This window comes from Rhinopithecus bieti, unplaced genomic scaffold (assembly GCF_001698545.2).
Source record: "Rhinopithecus bieti isolate Rb0 unplaced genomic scaffold, ASM169854v2 scaffold_10379, whole genome shotgun sequence".
Taxonomy (NCBI): Eukaryota; Metazoa; Chordata; class Mammalia; order Primates; family Cercopithecidae; genus Rhinopithecus; species Rhinopithecus bieti.
This window is the reverse complement of record NW_016806591.1, coordinates 169,645-190,766: the sequence shown is the minus strand read 5'-3', so window position 1 is coordinate 190,766 and position 21,122 is coordinate 169,645. Positions and strand designations below refer to the sequence as shown.

The following is a 21,122-nucleotide window of genomic DNA, read 5'->3' as shown; positions in this document are numbered from 1 at the left end:
TACATGTATCAGAACATCACCTTGTACACTTTGAATGTATACAATTTTTTGTCAGGTATACTAGTAAACTTGAGTAAATGAAAAGGAGAAACAGTACTGAGAGCTGGTAAAGAGGAATGAAAATATTGAAATAATCAGGCATCTGCCAATTTCTGTCCTTCCCTGCTTTAGGCACGCTGAATTTTAAAATTCATGTTAACAGTGAGAAAAGAAGGAATGAGGGTTAAGAAAAACACAAAATAATGGTAGAAATGGCTATGTTCAAGGTATTATGCTGAGCACTTACACAAATATTAATTAATCCTCTTAGTGTTGCTTCTGTTTTCCAATGGCGAAGTCACTCCATAACAGCACCAGGATTCAAATCCAGGCCTGACTCATAGATGATGCATTTTTCAAACACGGTTTTACGGCGTGCATTGAAGTCCACTCATTCCTGTTGGTCTTAATCAACACAAGAGGCAGTGGAAATGTTCCTCCTCTCATAAGAGTGGAATGTAGCTGCTCTCTAAAACTTTATTTCATCTTCAGTTATTCACCACTGAACTCAGGAATGCCCTACACCCTGTGCATGTAAAATTAACATAACCCACACTTTGTCACTTACTTCTTTAGGCTTTTCCATATTTTTTACAGTCAAGTAATTTCTATTCTACTAAATTTTTTAGAAAAACTAAGACAAGCTATTGAAACCCAATGTGCAGATCCATTATTTCTCGAAAAATGTTGAGATGTCTTGAACTTCATATTTAGAGGATGTATTAAGCAGGAATACAGGACTATTTGCTTGGAGATGCTTTTCTAGTAATAATGACAAATAAATGCTATGGAACATCCTGTTCAATATCTAATTTTTCTAATAACATTTCTATGAATCACATTTTCTCTGTCTAGCATATATGTATCTCCTCTTGTCATTTAGTTAATTTTGATCCATTCTCCAACTTCTTCTAGGAAAGTTTTGATCTGATTTTCTGGGCCACATCCCCTTAGTCATCCTTTACCATGTTTATGAGAGTTACGATTGTACATTTCTGTGAGGATTTATAAAATTTTAGTACCTCAGGATAAAATATAAACTCCAGGAAGTCAGACTTGACTATTTTTACTCAGCATTGTATCCCTAGGTGTCTGGCAATGTTTCTGTGTATAGTACACGCTCCATAAGCGTTTGTTAAATTAATTAATTTGCAAATTAATCACCTAAAGTCAAGATAAAACAAATATGTACCCGTGAAATATAGTAAGCTTACCAGATTTGAATTTTACTTTAATTGTTAGTGTCCCACCCTACCTACTTTAGCCATGACATGTTCAGCTGCTAAATGATAAGATGTTCTGAAGGAAAGAAAGTAGGCCTGCCTGAGTCTTGCAGACAATGAAAAGATAGTAGAAATGTTTCCATAAATAGAAAGACTAGAGGTAAAGAAGGGTCTTACAACCCAGTCTGAGATTTTAGTTTATGGAACAGACCACAGAGAGTCACCTCCAATTCTTAATAATAGGAAGGACACACTCGAATTTGTGTTTTGAAAAGGTTATTCTAACAAGTGTCTCTTGTAAAGAATTAAGGAGCCTGAGCCCTGGGTGTGGTGGCTCACAACGGTACTTTCAACACTCTGAGAGGTCAAGGCGGGAATGCTTGTGCCCAGGAGTTTAAGACCATGGCGATACGCCATCTCTACAAAAAATAAAAACAAAAAAATGAGTTGGGTGAAGTGACACACACACATACTCCCAGTTACTTGGGAGACTGAGGCAGGAGGATCACTTGAGCTCAGAAATTAGAGGCTACAGTGAGCAGTATTCACCCGACTATACTACAGCCTGGAGGAGCCTCTCTCAATCAATCAATCAATAAAAGAGAAACATACAAGTTTAGGCAACTTAGAGGTATGAGGAAAATAGGTCAATATGCTCTTTTAGAATGGCAACTTGGGTTTATAATAGGAAATGAAACCAAATGGATATAGGAGTGTGCATGGGTGTGTGTTTGTGTACATGCATGAAAAGAGAGTAAGAGGGGACAGTTTGTTTTTAACACCAGCATGTCTCAAAGTTTTCAGCACTCGGGTATCAGTGCATTTAAACTCAGTTCGATGCATCAAAATCAAATTTGGAGAATCATACTAAAAGCAGACAGGATGGCAGTCATGCAGTGGTGTATATCACTGTTCCCTGATTCCTTAGTCACCTCTTGGCCAATGGCAAGTCGGTTGCCTTCACAATGATACATTACAATCAATCCATGAAAAGAACATGTCAAGTCCTAATTTATTTCCAGTTCTACTGATAAAAAAGAGAGTTCTCGGACAACCAAAGAACAAGCACAAAACTTGAGGGTTAACTGTAACATCTGACACTTCAAACTGAGGTTATTCTGTCATCCGGAAAGAACCCAAACAGCCGAAAACAACTGAGTTGTTATTTTTCTAGACACATCCCAACTTATCTTTAAAACAACCCTGATTCAACTAAAGTGAAAGTTACCTTTAATCAATAGTGAAAAGTCCACACTATTCTAAAATATTTTTCTGTTTATTATTGACTGTTCTAAAAATTTCCTTAAAGAACTGTTAACTAAAGGCTAGCTGAGCTTTAAGGAGAAACTTGCAAAAGAGTAGCAATAATGTAAAAAAAAATGAATAGGAAACATTGACATATCTACCTTCAAAAACTAATATCTGCATGTGCTCAGGTAAGCAAGCATTGCTGAGCATCAAGGAAGTGAATATATTTACAGTTGCTTACTGCGAAGTAGGTACAGTTTAGGAAACAAAGTAAATGGTTATGGAAATCATGTCTGATCTATCTACAGTATTTGAAAATGGGGACATACATTTTTGTGTTTTTTTCTAAAATCAAGGTTCTTTACTTGAAAAACAGTTTCTCCTGTCCTCAGTATCTCTTTAGACTTAACACTGTCATTACCAGCAAACAGAGGCTGAGGAAACTCAACCTAAATCTATAATTTATCATGGTTATTCATCAAAAAGTTTGGTATTTTTATTCTCATTACCTGGCAGTTTATTCACATTGCTAAACTCCTATGAAAATTGAATAACATGTCTCATCTACTGCCTGTATGGGTGCATTCTTTTATAAAAATTGATAAATTCGTTGTGCATTTTAATCAATTCCTGAAGAAATAAGTATATATTATACCCATATAGACTCAGAGATCTTCACATTCCTTTGAATGTTTACAAGTCTCATAGTACAGAAAGGACTTAATACTTGCTGTAGAATTTTTTAAATACTTTCAACTAAGTAAGTACTTTGCTCACTTCAGTGACTGACATTCTATTCTTTTAACATCCTGTGGCAGATAACAAAACACAACCTTGTTGTTATCAATTATGTTCTTGTAGATAATGCCAAAAGATAATAGCTACTATTGTTTAAAAAAAAAATGAAAATGCATCGAAACGAGGATAATCTGCCTTCCAAGAGAAGAAACACATGTAAAAGTAAACAGAGTCTCTAAGTTTAGAGATACTCAACCTTCTTAAGTAGTCCATGAGTGGATGGCATTTAGTGAAGTATCCTTGTTTCCTGTCTCACTTGGAAACCAAGATTATATACCAAGAATTTACATATTGCCACCCACCCATTTTTAAAGTACTTTCTTAGGAACAAAGGATTTAAGACTCTGGGAGTATTTTGCCAGCCTTGGAAATGGATAATGGTTTGAGCTCTTTAGAATTCATCAAGGCCTGCCTGAGGTAGGAGATAGGCAGTACTTTTTTTCTGGTTCTGAGCATGCTAATTGGAGTAGGATCTGGTCAATGAAGCAGCCAGCTGAAGCCTGGAGGTGGTGACAAAAGCAACCTCTAGTTGCCCTAACTGCTCATTATCATGAAGACACTCCCACCTTCCACCAGCACCATGACAATTTACAAATCCCATGGCAATGCACCATAGCAACAACTCAAAATTTACCTTTTATAGTTCCAGAAACTCCACTTCTCTTTTCTAGAAAGTTCTAAATGACCTCTCTCTTAATTTGCATGTAACTAAGAGTGGGTATCAATATAACTAGCCAATAGCCCATATACTGCCACTCTGGAGACATGGCCTACGGGTTAGTGCTGCTATGCAAGGAGAAATACTTCTACTGAAGACTTAATAATTAAATAGCTTTCTTTTACCAGTGGGCCACCCTGAGGTCTTTTCTGGGTGAAGTCAAGAACCCTTCCAGGTTAAGACCCAGTTTGGGGGCTTGACTGCCCTGCATCACCTTCATTGAGATGACTGAATTTCCATGTTCACTCTTAATTCTCCTAAGACCAGAGAAAAATTATCTAGCTGAATCCTTGTTCATCTTCACTCTGTGTGCTTTCACTTCAGCAGATGAAGCAGTGTTAGTTGACAAAGCATACCTGTCTCCTCAAGTTAAACACTGACATGCAAGGATGATTTCAAACTATGTAGCAATCAATTGACCAAACCAGCCATTCAGAAACAACCTGGGTCTGAGCACAGGGGCATGCTGTGGTTAGTTCCTACTAATACCATGCAATCAAGAATCTTCTAGTTTTTAATCATGGAAGACCTGTTGAGGTACTGGGGAGAGACTTTGAGTGGTAGGGAGGGAGCAGTATGGAGCAACAACTAATTTTGATTTATAAAAAAATTTGCAGCATTTTCATAATCCAACAGGTACATCTTTACCATTGTGTATTGAATGAATATTAACCATGCTTATGTATATAACCATTCCCACTATATTCTAAGAAGTGTGGTGATGTAATTATCAGCAGATTGTGAGTAGATCTTTATTACACTAAATATGGATATAGAGCAACATGATAGTTAAGAACATGGACTCTGCCACTAACATTGCAACACTGTTATTAACTCCAGCTTCCTTACTAGTAAAATGAAAGTGATAAAAATACTCTATGCGAGTGGTCTCAACATGAATAATGTATGAAAACCAATTTTCATGGTGAGTACTCAACAAACGCTGGTCCATATCAACCTTAATAGCAGAAAGCCATATCATCACCTAACCATGCTCTCAAAATCAGTACAAAATAGAGACTCTGGGTGTATTTTAAATTATCTAATAACAAATTGGCAAGAACACAGCCTACTTTTCAATCTGTTGAAGAATGACATATTCCTTCAAGTTAAGTTTGGGAATTGGGGATCAAATGTGTTTTAAAGAAAGTCTTAAAAAAAAAAGATCAAATCTAAGGCTACCCAAATTTTTAAAATCTTATTTGTAACAATACAAATGATTCACCAAGAGCAGTGTAATACGGCATTAATATTCAATAACTCATTAACAAAATATATGGTTTTAGGATATTTCTCCACAGATATCTATAAAAGTATAACATACACCATGCAACATTTTCAAAAGAGTTTAATTCATAAAGCACTAAATGTCTTATTTAGTGCTTATTTTTATATATGTATAATAATTTTATCAGTAAATGTAAGCCCTATTCATATGAAGAATAAAAGTATAAGGTGAACTTTTCAGGCTTCTTTGTGATGTTATAAAAGCCACCACCATACATGAGTTTTCAACTGTAAAATTACAAGATGTGAAAGCTGAAAGAAACTTTACTGATGAACTTGACATTATGTAGAGAACATTGATTGATTTGAAATAAATTGTCTAATAATAATATAAATCAAATGGACAGAATCCAATCTATAATGTCACCTATATTTATTATCTAACAAAATCTAATTTTATTTGCCAGAAACACTAAAAGATTTGGAAGAGACAAGGATGTTCATAGACACAGCTCTGCATGTGAATAAGCACAAAAAAAAAAGCCATCTGTAGGCAATTAAAAAGAAGAAAAAATGTGATGTTCAAATTTAGTTTCCTAAGTAGCATATCTCTGATTCTTCTCTCCTACTTCTGTGCTCAGTCTTGTCTTCTTGGAGACACTACTGTTTCCCAGTGTACTGATGACTTGGGCTACAAGGAAACCTCAAATCATCAGCACACAATATACAGTGGTTTGGGAATGTTTCTTAAGATATCAAGCTGAGAAAATCACTTCTGAGATATTTCAGATTTCTGATCTGTATGTGGGAAAATCATATTCAAGTATCAAGAATGCTGTCATCTAAATTTTTCAAAAGAGTCATGAACAAGAAGTCAACCCTTGACCACGTGTAGTGGCTCACACCTGTAACCTCAGTATTTTGGAAAGCCAAGCTTGAGGCCTCCTAGTCTCAAAACCAGCCTGGGCAACATAGTGAGACCCCGTCTCTACAAAAATAAGTCAACCCATTGGTAAATCATGAATGACTTTATGAATGTGAGCGTGATTACATTTTTCAAGAAATAAAATATAAATATACAGAACAGAATTTTAAAATGTCATATAGAATAAAATAGAAAACATAATTGTATTATACATATTATTGTATAAATTTTAGTTTTAATGTCACATATATAAATAGATGTATATATATACACATGCATACACATACACATGTGTGTGCGTATACTAGGTTTTGATGAGAAAGGCATTGCTTAATGTTGGAATGAGCAGAAATGTTTGAAGTCTACTGAAATAGAACAGAAATTACAGACTAGCATACAAAGGATGGGTTCCGGCATACTGAATATTTAATTTAGTCCACAGAGTGAATTTCTTTAAATAAAATTATGTGCTAACATTTGAAGATTGTGAGAGTTCACATAAACAGCCTTTTATGTAGTATCCTTTGAAAGGTCAGAAGATCTGGCACTCCTCTGGGCCACAGTCCCTAGCAGCTAAGTAATAGCTGCACCATTAGAAACAGCATGGATTCTCTGGATCATCAGGGGCCTATGTTTTCCTTTTTCACTCAGTTCTGTACCCAGCAGATAACTTCAAGCATTTGTACTTGTCACATTTGGTATAGACCTCTGCTCCCATGATGATCGCACAGACCAAGGGGTTATTACAGAAATCCATGATTTGGCCTAGATTATCTCCACAGCCAGCCAAACACTGAATAACAACTCCTCAAGATTAAAAAAAGGAAGAATTATCCCAGCACTTTGGGCGGCCGAGACGGGCGGATCACGAGGTCAGGAGATTGAGACCATCCTGGCTAACACAGTGAAACCCCATCTCTACTAAAAATGCAAAAAATTAGCCGGGCGTGGCAGCAGGCGCCTGTAGTCCCAGCTACTTGGGAGGCTGAGGCAGGAGAATGGCGCGAACCCGGGAGTTTGCAGTGAGCCAAGATCACGCCACTGCACTCCAGCCTGGGCGACTGAGCGAAACTCCATCTCAAAAAAAAAAAAAGAGAAAGAACTACAAAATCATCCATCTGTAAAGCTAACACACTTCTTAGAGGTTTTTAGTCTAAACATTTCATTTCACAGATGAGGCAACTGAGACTCAAAGAGAACAAATAAAATACCAGAGATCACTGAGTTAATGTAATAGCTCCATCATTAGAAGTTCTCCTCACTACCATCCTGATGTCATTTAAATTATGCATAACTGCCCTTAGTTAAATAATTTTCAGAAATAAAAGGCAGCAAAATCATTGCTGAGGCATAACAAAGCCAATGTAATGTGGTTATACACAAATTATCTATCAGTAATATGGACATAGATGATAGAAATAAAATATTAGCAATCATTATTCTATTCTTTCCAACATCATATTTTGTTCACATCAGTTTCCTTATTTATCTACAATTTCCAAGTGTATGTTCAATTGAAGGGGTATATATTGGTATAGATTAATTACTACATAATGTATACTCTTAAGTATGAACAACTCAGTTACACAACAATATCTAGAAATAAGTGACTGATTTCTAAATGACTAAAATGAGAAGTGTGTCCATAATACAACTTGACACAATAGTCCTCAGATAAAAGTCAACACCAGGCTCATAAAATTCCTGCATCAGTTAAGGAAAAAATAACCCCACAACATATTCACCAACCGCCACACTCTTGTACCTAAATATATTTCTTAAGCACCTATTAAGTAGTTTTAAGCAAGTTTTCATCAGTTTTTGACATCTTTTATAAAAATTTCCCAAGCAAGTATTTTAAAATATAGAAAAACGTCAACCATTTTCTTAAGAGTTTGATAATTACAAGTTGAATCTCTGCATCTGAAAGGTAAGGGGACTATACTTCAGCCTGTGGATTTATAATAAAGACAAGTTATACCATACTTATTAGAATCAGATGAATTATTATAAAAGGACAAAGATGTAATAATCCTCAGTAAAGGCTCTATTCTTACCTATTCTAAAACTTAAAATCTTCAAAAATCATCAAATTATTTCCTAATAGTTAAAAACACTGCATTAAAACCACACATTGAATAATCACTCATTAATGATTGTATTATCTCTATTCTTGATTCTTTAAATAATGACTGCTAATAATATAAACACTATCTTAGGTGTCTTCACAAGAAAGACAAATAAATGTGAATAAGCAAAAACTTATCCATCTCCAAAGAACATTTACAGTAACAGCTACACAATACTGGAAGGGGATGACACTGCCTTCAAGATATATATATATATAAGATATACCATCCTGGTTCTTCTCATTACTGACATAGACCATAACACCTTGGATCAATCAATCTTTTGGTTAATCTCTATCTCATTTTTTGTCCGTTTTTGTTTTTATGTTGAAAAGATGGAGACTAAATGAAAGGTGGTATCTTGGTTTTGGTCCTGAAATAGAAGATTATTAGTGGAAAAACTGTTAAATTCCAAATAAAGTTTGGAGTTTTGTTAATATTAATTTATCCACATTAATGTCTTAATTTCTGACAGGTGTATCATGTAATGAAAATGTTAATAGTGATATAGGGTGAAGAGTATATAGGTACTCCCTGTACTATCTTTGCAACTTTTTTGTAAATCTAAAATTATTCCAAAATAAAAGGTTTATTTAAAAATACTGAGAAACCATTAATAAAGATGAGAGGGCTGTATCAGTTAGAAGTAAAAACAGAAGTTATATATTTATCTTGAAGAAAATATTAATTTACTTTTCAAAAGCTACTCCAGCATAAGTATCACCACTCAAAACCTTGCGACAAGCTGACTCCAGGCATTAACAAGGCCCAGAAGTGGCTGCAAAATTGAATTACAGTGCCCCTAAGAAATATAACACACACAAAAATAATTTTAGCTAATAAAGTGGTATCCCTTTCAGTTTCTTTGTAACACCTAAAGGAAAAGAAATGCCAATGATTTGGTTTCAACAAGGCAATATCAAGAAGATATATTGTTACTTTTTAATTTGTGGCTAAAATGAATACTCAAGACTATAAATTTAAAAAACAAAGAGAGGAAAGGAAGGGGAAAATTCTGCCTGATAACTCAAAAATGATCATGAGAATAGGACGTGGCCAAGATACCCTAGAGGAAATGTCTTTTTGGCTGATGAAAACATCTATTCCCCAAAGCCCATTTAAGCCCTGAAAGTTGTATGACCCCAATTATACCGGCAGGAACACTCCCATGTCTAGAGCCACAATTCTTTCCAGAGACTAACTTTTATTATAAAAAAAAAAAAAAGGCAGAAATGAAAGTATAAGACTCCAAATATTAGGAAACAGATATATTTTTTAAATGCCCTTAAGCAATCATTTTAAAGCCCAAATCTGCTGAATATATTATTTAAATGCTTATCATTAGTTCTTGAAATTAGAATGCAGTTTAATGTTCATATTGGTCTAGATTGAACAAAATCACATCCTTGTGACTAGAAATGATGCAGAGTAGTGAAGCAGAAACCTTCAGGCTTTTCAAAAAGAGTCATTGGCTGAGCGTGGTGGCTCGTGCCTATAATCCCAGCACTTTGGGAGCTAAGGTGGGTGGATCACCTGAGGTCAGGAGTTTGAGACCAGCCTGGCCAACATGGTGAAACCCCATCTCTACGAAAAATACAAAAATTAGCTGAGCGTGGTGGCACGCACCTGTAATCCCAGCTACTCAGACGGCTGAAGCAGGAGAATCACTTGAACCCGGAGGCAGAGGTTGCAGTGAGCCGAGATCACGCCACTGCTCTCCAGCCTGGGTGACAGACTGAGACTCCATACCCCCCCCCCAAAAAAAAAAAAAAAAAACTAAAACAAACAACCACAACAAAACAGTCATTTACTGTTATATATCTAGTCTGTATTACCTCTGTCCTGCCTCGAATACTAAAGCAATCAATTATAAGACCTCTAAAGAATCTCTTTATAAAATACATATATGTGTGTATGTGTACATCTAAATGCATTTGTTGCATATCCCCATGCTCATGGCACTGTTCCAGTTGCCTAAACAGAGCTTATATTCTGTCTGGGCAGGCTGAAAATGAAGTTCCAATCACAAAATTAATAATTTAATAACAGTTGTGATATGACGCATGTTAGAAAGTAGCAGTATATAATACTAAGAGATAGCAAAAAGAGAGTGTTGGTCTATTCTGTGGTCACTAGGAGGCTGAGTTCTTTAACCCATTTATGCCTGAGGTTGTGATTTTTGGAATTTTTGCAATCAGACCTTGGTGATGACCTTGAGCAGTAGGATATAAATAACTCTCACAGACTTAGTGTTCCAATAATGGAACACTAGGCATAAATGGGTTGTCTTTAAGGATGGGAAAGAGTTGGTTAGGACAGACCAAAGGAGAGAGGATACCACATATCTAAAGTCCAGGACAGGAAGGGACATCATATTTTCAAGGGACAGTATACAGGGCTATGTGACCAAAATACTAACTGCCTAGGGGCACATGGTGCAAAATGAATCTGGTAAGAGAGGCCTGGCTAGGGCACACAGGACCTTATAAGGACTTGAGACAGAAATCTGGATGGTGTCTAAAAACCTCAAATTTTCTGATTAAAGCAAGACCAAGCCTGAAAATCATGTTAAGGAGGAAAGAGACATTTTTAGATTTGAATTCAAAAAAGTACAATCTAGCTGCTGTGTGCAAACAGATAAGAGGTTCCTCAGGGGCCTCTGCAATGGCCCTGCTGAGAATTTGTGTCCTGGTCTGAAGGCAGGCTCTCCAAGAACAAAAAATAGAGTGTGCAAATGTGCTTGACTCAATTTAAAAAATAAATAAATAAAATAAAACAAAGTAAAATAAAATAAAACACTGTTACTGCTGTCTTTTCTGTCTAATGAGCCATCAAAATAAGAAGCCCTGTTAGGTTCACCAAAAGTAAATTAGTTTCAAAATAAACACGGAACATGGCAAGTTCTACGCTCTACCCAGGTATGAGCCTCTGGAAGGCAGCCGTACTCTCAGGCTTTAAAAGTGCCAGGCATGAATTTCAACCAAAAAGGGATTTTGAAACAGCAAGAACCTATAATATAAAACACAATAGGCTCTAAAAATTACTCAGTCATCTCTACCATCACACATGTTAACTACTCATCCAAAAAAAAGAAAAAAGAAAAAAAAACTTAATATTCATACCGTGCTCTTCACAACATCCAATTACATTATACACAACTGATAATTTAGATACTCATTAACCAATGAATAATACAAGAATCTCATGACTCAAAATGCTCTTCCTACACCCTTTTTACTGACAAAGACAGCAATTTTTTTTTTCTTTTCAAGTTCTATTTCAGGTTCAAGGGGCACATGTGGAGGTCTGTTACATGGGGAAATTGCATGTCTCAGGGGTTTGGTGTACAGATAATTTTGTCACCCGGTAATCAGTATAACACCCGAGAGATTGTTTTCCATTATTCATCCTCTTCCCATCCATAGCAAAATTTTTCCTGAAGATAACACATAAATCCACTAAAGTCTTAGATGACTATTCAAATATTATTTAATAGTATTCCTGTAAATTTCAGAATAAAATCTATATTAAAATCCTTTGGAATACCAATGGGCATTGCTTCTTGGCTTTGGTTTCTTTGTTGTTGTTATTTTAAATATTTGATATTAATTTAAAATATTTTAATCTTCCAGGAAAATATTATAAAATAATATTTACTATTACTTTGTTTTGCCAATACCATGATTTTAAAAACCTATGGCTGGGCGCGCTGGCTCAAGCCTGTAATCCCGGCACTTTGGGAGGCCGAGACAGGCGGATCATGAGGTCAGGAGATCGAGACCATCCTGGCTAACACGGTGAAACCCCATCTCTACTAAAAAAAAATACAAAAAAAAAAAAAAAAATTAGCCGGGCGAGGTGGCGGGTGCCTGTAGTCCCAGCTACTTGGGAGGCTGAGGCAGGAGAATGGCGTAAACCCCGGAGGTAGAGCTTGCAGTGAGCTGAGATCCGGCCACTGCACTCCAGCCTGGGCAACAGAGCGAGACTCCGTCTCAAAAACAAACAAACAAACAAACAAACAAACAAACAACCTAGTATTCTTCAAAAGAAAATATTCATGAGAACCTGCATCAGTTTTTCTCTTTATGGCATAGAAACGGCCTCAAAGTTGCCTGTGAGAAATTTCACAAAATGCTAAGAGCCATACTGAGCTACTCCTTTCTGTTTTCTCAGGAGCCCAGGTACCTTCTCTGTCCTTGGAGTGGTCTCGTCTGCTCCTAACTTAGCCATTTTCCTTCATACCAATTTTCTTTCTCTATATTTTACTTCACCCATTTTTTCGCAATCTTCCTCCAGGGAACAAACTCACAATGCAATTGCTAGTCAGCAGCCAACACTTTCTCCCAGCAGTAGCCCTAAGCAGGCTGCACGTGCTCATCCGACTCCAGGCCCACCTGTAACTACTGGGAAAGACACCAGTGAGATAATTCAGATGACTGATACCTTAAGGAACAGGATTATTTGGAACCATTTAGGAAAGTATGGGAAGCAAGGACAACCTTCTTTTTTATCTGCAACTGCAACACATCAATGCAAATGCTGAAGATGCTTTCAGCTTATAAAAGCACCCTATAGATCTGTACTTCTTTCATTTCTGAGAAATTCAAACCACCAAGCAGTTATCAAACTGTTTTAACAGCAGAAACCTTTATTTGGTCCCCTAAATCTCCACTAAAAGTGGCATTTTAATAGCATATATTAATGTTTGTAAGTTCAAAATTGCAGTACATATATCCAATAAATTGAATTACATGTATTTTAACAACAAAATTTTGCAGCTGAGGTTTATAGATGACTGCTGTTTCTATAGAAAAATTATGTGTGGATTCCATTTTGGCTGCAAAGTAGTGACAAATCCTGACTCATAGAAATACAACTGAAAATGCCATGTTTTCTCAAGAGCTTCTCTTAAAAATCTCAGAATGTTTATCAATTAAACTAAACCAGTAGCTTGAAAGAGGATAGTAGAAATACCTTGTTCAGATTTGAAGTGGAAACAATAATAACTTGCTTGTATTTTCTAAATATTAAGTATTCAACATAAATGAAATCAATGAATAGACAACTCAGTCTTAATCTCTTTATTTAGCAGAAAGTATTTTTGAAAGTATATTTCCAAGTATCTTTTAATATTATGCTTACATTATAAATAACATAAAAAATCCCAAGTTATATGGGTCACCATCTCTGACTACAAAATTATTCAAAAGTTTAAAAACAACTTATTTTTTGCTGTCTCCAATTTTATTTCCGTTCCACTAATAGCACTTTAACTTCAGTCATGGGCAAGGTAATTCTGTAATCTTGCTTGGCCAAATTAAACTCACTTTGCTTAATAGCAATTGGTGTGTGTGGGGTGGGAGTGGGGAAGCTTCCAATACAATAACCACGAGTACAATGAATAAAATATTTTTATACTAGTATGGGTAACATTTGTGTCATACTTGCTGGAGATCCACCGAGTTTTGCCTGGTATGCAACATGTGTACTATAGTAATTGAGGAATTTTATATCATGGTACATTAAGCAAATGTAACACTATACCATAGTCTAGTTAATAACACCTTTTCCAAAAGTGCTAAATATATGTCCAGACATAATAGAAAATTTATTTTAAGAGTTAATTTGGCAAAACAAATTAAATATACATGTAATTTTCCATGCATTCAAATTTAATTCATAAATGAATGTTCTTCTAGGATTTTTATATGGTTAACATTTTAACTCTTTTTTTAGGTTCAGGGGTACATGTGCAGGTTTGTTACATAGGTAAACTCATGTCTTGAGGGTTTGTTGTCCAGATTATTCTATGACCCAGGTATTAAGCCTAGGACCCAGTAGTTACTTTTTCTGCTCCTCTCCCTCCTCTCGCCCTCTACCCTAAAGTAGACACCAGCGTATTGTTCCCTTCTTTGTGTTTATGAGTTTTCACCATTTAGCTCCTGCTAATAAGTGAGAAAATGCAGTATTTGGTTTTCTGTTCCTGTGCTAATCTGCTAAGGATAGTAGCCTCCAGCTCTACGCATGCTCCCGCAAAAGACATGATCTTGTTCTGTTTTATGGTTGCATACTATTCCACGATGTATATTTTTAAAATTATATTTGAATCAAATAATTATCAATCACATTACAGTGCTAACTGCTCAGATTAAAAACATTAATCGAAATAAATCTTAAAGAAAAGGGGACTATATTAGTGGATCAAAGGCAGACAATAGGTAATCCTAGTATTCTGACTTAATTCATCAGTGACCAATGAGGACAGAGGTAGATGCACTAAAATATAAACATATACCACACCTTTTTCCACATAACAAAACTGCCGTCCTTTCTCAGGAACATGTTTTCTCTTCATTCATTCATATATGTTTTGTGTAAATTTAATGTATATGTGTACTTAATTTTTTAATAAAAAAAGAGGAGACATTTTGGGACATTTCATCTGTAGGAGTCTTTGAACTGGATAGTATCAAATATTTAACTGGAAAAATAAAGTAACTTTATAAAGTTTATTATAATAGAAAATATGTGCAATATTGTAGCACTAAAAAAGAGGTATGCACAACCAGCACAAATTTTTGCAGCTGAGGTTTATAGATGACTACTGCTTCCACAGATGAATTACTTGTGAATTCTATTGCTAGATTCCCAGCAAAATGGGAATCAGTGCATCACTAATATTTAAATCAATTGGTTACTAAGGAGATTCAAGCAGTAAGAACTCTCACGCTGCTGATCACAGAGAGGTTACACACACAATGTCATTTGCTAACTAACTATGCCAACTATCACAATTCTGTAACTAAACACCGGCACTAGTTGATGTGACATTTTATAAACAAGGTTTGTCATTTAATGAAAAGAAATGATGTGTGGTTAGTGACTAAACATGAGATAATTGGTGAAATTTGACAAAGGTCTATAGACTACATAATAGCATTGTATAAGTGTTCATTTCTTTTTAAATTTTTTTCTTTTATTAAAATAGAGATGGGATTTCACTGTATTGCCCAGGCTGGTCTTGAACTCCTGGGCTCAAGACATCCTCTCGCCTCAGCTTACCAAAGTGCTGGGATGACAGGAGTGAGCCATCGTGCCTGACCAAGTGTTTTTGTTTGTTTGTTTGCTTGTTTGTTTGTTTGTTTCTTTTTTTGACAGGATCTCACTCTGTCACTCGGTCTGGAGTATAGTGGCACAATCTTGGCTCATTGCAACCTCCACCTCCCAGACTCAAGTAATTCCCATGCGTCAGCCTCCCAAATAGCTAGGATTACAAGAGTGAGCCACCACATCTGGATAATTTTTGTATTTTCAGTAGAGACATGATTTCACCATGTCGGCCAGGCTGGTCTTGAACTCCTGAGCTCAAGCGATCCTCCTGCTTTGGCCTCCCAAAGTGCTGGGATTGCAGGCATAAACCTCTGCACCCAGGAAGTGTTAATTTCTTAATCTTGGTAACTGTATTCTTGTTATATGTAAGTGAAAGTCCTTATTCTATTGAAAATGTACACAAACATAGTTAAGAGTTAAAGGGGCATCATGTATACAAATTACTACCAATGTTTTGATAAAACAATTGCAGAGTAAGAAAGACAGAATAAATTGGTAAAATATTAACATCTGAAGAATCTGGGTACACAAGAATTCCAATTACTAATTGTACAAATTCTCTGTGACTAAAACCTTTCAAATTAAAAGTTTTAAAAAATATCTTACAAAACATATTACTCTTTTCATGATGATACTCAGTAAATAAACTATTGCCAAAATCTGAAATGCTGTTCATCACTTTGAGGGCAGGAGCAAAGCAACAGACAACAGCATCCTCACAGAAGCTTTTATACATACACACATGTGTAAAGTGAATTCAAATAATCATTTCAATTACATATCCCTTACAATCTGGTTCATTACATTATTTTGATGCATGTATGTTACTCATCACAATACATACGTTTAAAAATAATTATGCCCCACAAAGTCCTGATAAAATATTTGGTTCATTATAATGTCATTTTTAAAACAATAAACACTTTGAATACCAATAAAATCAAAATCTTTCATGCAAATTTTTTTATATTACGCATACTTACATGACTTAAGAAACTGTATTTCTCTCCTCTCCAACTTGGACAGTTGAGGGTCACATCTAAATACACAGAGGCAACAGACATGCAAGATTTTACATTATAAAGATCCGTTTTAAGATAATCTTTGGAAATTCACTGAATCTTTAGAAATATACTGAAAACAAAATGATGGACCGACTTATGTTGAGCGTGTAAGGAGAGAAGAAAAAGGTCAGAGATAGAAATAAGGTGACAGATAACACATTTTTAAGTACAAATAGATTCATAATTCCATCTATAAAATGATATATACAAAAAAGATACCATAGGATACTTTAAGTGCAATAGAGTGTAAAACATTTGGGCTTGAGTCTAACATGAGCATTTCTGTTAGGTGCTGTGAATAGCACATTTATATCCCATATATATATATATATATATAATCAAAGAAGGAATATTGGAATGTAATAGATAAAAGGAAAAATATAATATTTTAAGATATTCAAAACCAATAGATGTGTGTGGGGCAGGTACTCATTCTCCTAATGCTGAAGGCTCCAGACTCAATCTTTGACTCTCTGCTCTATCTCTCTTAGTGATCTCATTAGTTTTATGGCTTTAAATAAAGAGTACCCGTTTGCCAGTGGCAACCAAATTTATATCTCCCTTTCAGATCTCTGCTGCAAGCTCTTAAATTGTTTATACAATTGCTTATTCAAGATATCTATTTGGATGTCTAATAAGCAACTCAGTCTCCCCCTGTTAAAACCTGAACTCCTGATTAATCTCCATGCCCACATGCAGCCTTCCCCATCTTAATGGAGGCACCTGAAAATGTTCAGGCCACAAAACTTGAATTCACCTTGGACTCCAATCTCTCAGGAAGCCTTGCTGTACCTTCAACACATACCCGGCACTCAGCCACTTTTCACTACCTCCACTGTTGCCTTTCTGCTCCAAGCCGCTGTGTCATCTTTCATCCCAGATTATTTCAATAGCCTTGTAATTTTCTCCCTTTCTGTCCTTGCAATCCTGCAGGCTATTTTCAACATAAATATTAGGATGATCTTTAAAAATGTAATTCAGGTCATGTGTTGTTCTACTTAACAGTCTGAAGTAGTCCCCTATTTAACTCAGAGAAAAGTTAAAGGTTTTGTTTTGTTTTGTTTTGTTTTGTTTTGTTTTGTTTGAGACAGAGTGTCGCTCTGTCGCCCAGGCTGGAGTGCAGTGGCCGGATCTCAGCTCACTGCAAGCTCCGCCTCCCGGGTTCACGCCATTCTCCTGCCTCAGCCTCCCGAGTAGCTGGGACTACAGGCGCCCGCCACCACGCCTCGCTAAGTTTTTGTATTTTTAGTAGAGATGAGGTTTCATCGTGTTAGCCAAGATGGTCTGATTTCCTGACCTTGTGATCCGCCTGCCTCGGCCTCCCAAAGTGCTGGGATTAAAGGCGTGAGCCACTGTGCCCGGGCGAAAAGTTAAAGTTTTGCACGGACTGCAACAGTCAGTGGACAGACTCTTGCTGCCTTTTTGTTTTCATCTCCTAGTGCCCTTCCCTTGCTCCCTCCGTTCCAGCCACACAAGCTTCCTTGAATATATCAGGCATGGTCTTGCTTTGGAAACTTTTCCCTGGTGGTTTTACTGGATAGAATGTTTTTCCCAAAGACAGTCACGTGACCAACTCCCTGGCCTTAAAATCTTTGTTCAAGTATCACCTTTTCCACAATTATTCTACTGAAAATAGCACTTATCCCTACCCCTGCTAGCACTCAAATCCCCTTCATGTCAGTCCACCTTTCTTTTTTCACAGTAGTTATCACTTTCTAAAATGCTATATAATTTACTGATTTATTATGGTTATTGTTTAATGTCCATCTCCCCTTTTAAATTTTAAACTCCAACAGAGCAAGAATCGTTGTCTGCTTAATTTACTGATGTATCTCCAAGTCCCTACAACAATGCCTAACACATAATAGACACCCAATAAATACTTCATGTGGAAGATTAGGTTGATTTGAAATTACTAAATTTGACTCCTTGAGGATGTATTCAGCGGACGAAGAGAAAACACATGAAAATTTCTCCACAGAAATCTAGATCACTCCAAAAGGGCAGGAACAATGGATTATAGTGTAAACTATCCTATTATCTTCTATCTGACATCTAGGGTGAAGTTGCCATAGACCCCCAAGGTGGAAACAGCCAGAGGTGAAGCGGGGATGAAAAAGCAGGGAAGCAATAATCTGCCTGTGACTTCAGGGAAACAGCTGCTCTGAGCCAGAACGGCTCAGAAGTACTAAAAGTTAAAGAGACATTACCCAGGTCCACTCATTCTATTCATTTTATTTGTATAGAGGAAAGTTTCTGTAATGACATTTACAGAATGTTACTAATTACTTTTTGGGGGTAAATGGCTTTTGGGATAGTTTTTTGCTTCTTTGTCATTTCTCTAGTATGTGGATTTTTTTCCTAAAAATTCCTATACAATTAAAAGTTAATTCTTAAAAAAATAAAATTTCCAATAAAATCCTGTAGGCTTCATAATAAAAAATAAAGTTAATATTCTTGAAAGAGAAAACTGAATATTTTAAATTTCTTCTAAGATTCTTCAGTGCAATATTGTACATTATAAAACTTTTAACCACTTTAAGGAACAATGGTTTGCATTTGGAAAATTCTCAAAACCAGAAAAATGAAATTATTAANCCCACAAACTTAAAGAATTTTAAAGTCTACTATGTAAATTCAAGGAGAAAAATTATCTTAATATCCTTCAAAGGAATTATAGTTTTCCTAAAGAAACTATATATAAGTAATAAATACAGAAAATTTTTCCAAACACTTGTATAATATCTTTACCTAAAATGGCATGGCTGGATAAGCATCATGATATTTCTGTGTAATCTTGCCTAAGAAAGGAATTGGGCAACATTAGTTTCTCCGGATCACAACCCATTGGCTTTTATGATTTTGAGAACATATTGTACAATCACCATATAAATTTTATTTTCATTTTCTTTGTTGATAAAAAATGCAACTCATGCTAACTTTTTCATAATATGAGAAGAGAGCCCGAACATACCCAAAAAAGGAATTTCTAATGGAGCTTCTTTATAATTAGCTCTCCAATTAACTATTAACAAGTTGGATATGGTTGTCTTCAATGTATTACATGCTAATTAACAACATTTGTATCACTATCTCATCAACTTACTGTACAATAGCTCAGCAGTTATGTCAATAAATTAATTATGCTTTGTAGCATATTTACATATTTAAATATATGTGTACAAATTAAATATTTATAATTTATCATTCTGCTTAGGAGATATTCCTTTTCTGTGATTTTGCTTGTGTTCTTCTCTACCAAATGCATGCCAATCTAGGGAGTTCTGAAGTATCATTTAGACAGTGACAGTGGCAAAACATCAAAAACGAAGCCACCTAAATAAATGAAGATACAAACACGAAGGTGGAAATCAAAAGATTCAACTAACTTCATACAGGAAAACACCTCAAATGTAGCTTACCTGGAATGACCTGCTAGAGAATGCATGAATCAATTGATTGGTTCCCCTTATTTGGGAGTGACTGGCATTATGGATGAAAAGCTGGATACCAGGCATGCTGTATCTCACTACAGTGCATCCTGCATTTAGGTCACAATGACCCCTGGCTGTCTGGGGCTTTGCAGGGCGTGGAAGAAGCCAGCAAGCTCCCCCAAACGATCCTGTTATAGATCTGAGCTACACTCCCCAAACAACTCTATCCATGGTAAAACAAAAGGATAATTTAAGTCATTTGCCATCAAACTACCACCACTAAAGAGGAAAAAAATGTTATATTCTACAAAAGTTCATGGTGGACAGTTTTCCTTCCTATGCATGGGAACAGACAACTTGTAGTCTGGGTTTTTAAACTACCTAGTTTTCTGAGCCAGTACAATTTGAATACAGAGAAAGTTAAGCTAAGCAATGAGAATGTTTGATCTGGCAGAAAGAGGCTGCCAGTGCATATCTTTTATATTTCAATTATTTTTACCAATTATATATCTAGTTCTAACTTTTGTTGCACTAAGGTATGCACTTCATGAAATGACATATGTAAAATTGTAAAATTCTGTCTTACTCTAATAAAGCCTCATGCTAAATCCTTCTACTATTTTGGTAGCAGGGATTGTCTTAAGCTGCCTGGCTTAGATGGGAAAACAGAAACTTCCACCCTGAGTGATGCCAGGCAGTCTCTTTCCCATCCCTTAAATAACCTTTATCTTTCTCCTTTGAACTAATTTCACCCTACCATCCCTTTCTCTTACCCGTCTCCCCAATATCTCCTACACCTCACCTCATCCAGAATCAAATGCTGCTCAAATATGCTGTTTTAACAATATGCTGCTTTATGACCATCGAGTTATTCTAGCACAGTTTCACGCTAGTCTCTCACACTTAATCTTATTTTTTAACTGCTTAAGAAAAGCAGAAGTATTTAAAGGAAAACAATGAAGCAAACAAAAAATAAATTAAGAGGCAATATGGGGAACTACAAAACAAAAAGTACACAGAGATATAATGAAAGAAAGTGAATAATGGACAAAAAAAAAAGAGAGGAGAAGTCAGAAGAAAAAGATCGGGCAAGCAGAGAATTATTGACATTCATGTATACTGAGGGCTTACTCTGGGAAAGAATTGTGCTAACTGTTTTACATACAGTGTGTGTAGTAAAATACAAATATATATATATATATATATA

At 35.7% G+C, this 21,122-nt stretch overlaps 1 protein-coding gene across 7 annotated transcripts in view; it reads right to left on the bottom strand.

The window, feature by feature from the left end:
- Positions 1–21,122, bottom strand: part of PRR16 (proline rich 16) — a 328,082-nt gene that overhangs the window by 241,114 nt on the left and 65,846 nt on the right. The window contains exons 1-2 of one of the 7 annotated variants that reach the window (XM_017877057.1): positions 19,904–19,925; positions 16,401–16,456 (exon numbers count right to left, since the gene is read on the bottom strand). The exons of 5 other annotated variants lie outside the window; for them this stretch is intronic. The gene's annotated coding sequence lies outside the window, so the exon portion shown is untranslated. Of the gene's footprint in view, positions 1–16,400; positions 16,457–19,232; positions 19,283–19,903; positions 19,926–21,122 lie in introns of those variants that run through there. One more of the 7 variants, XM_017877056.1, reaches the window with a different exon arrangement.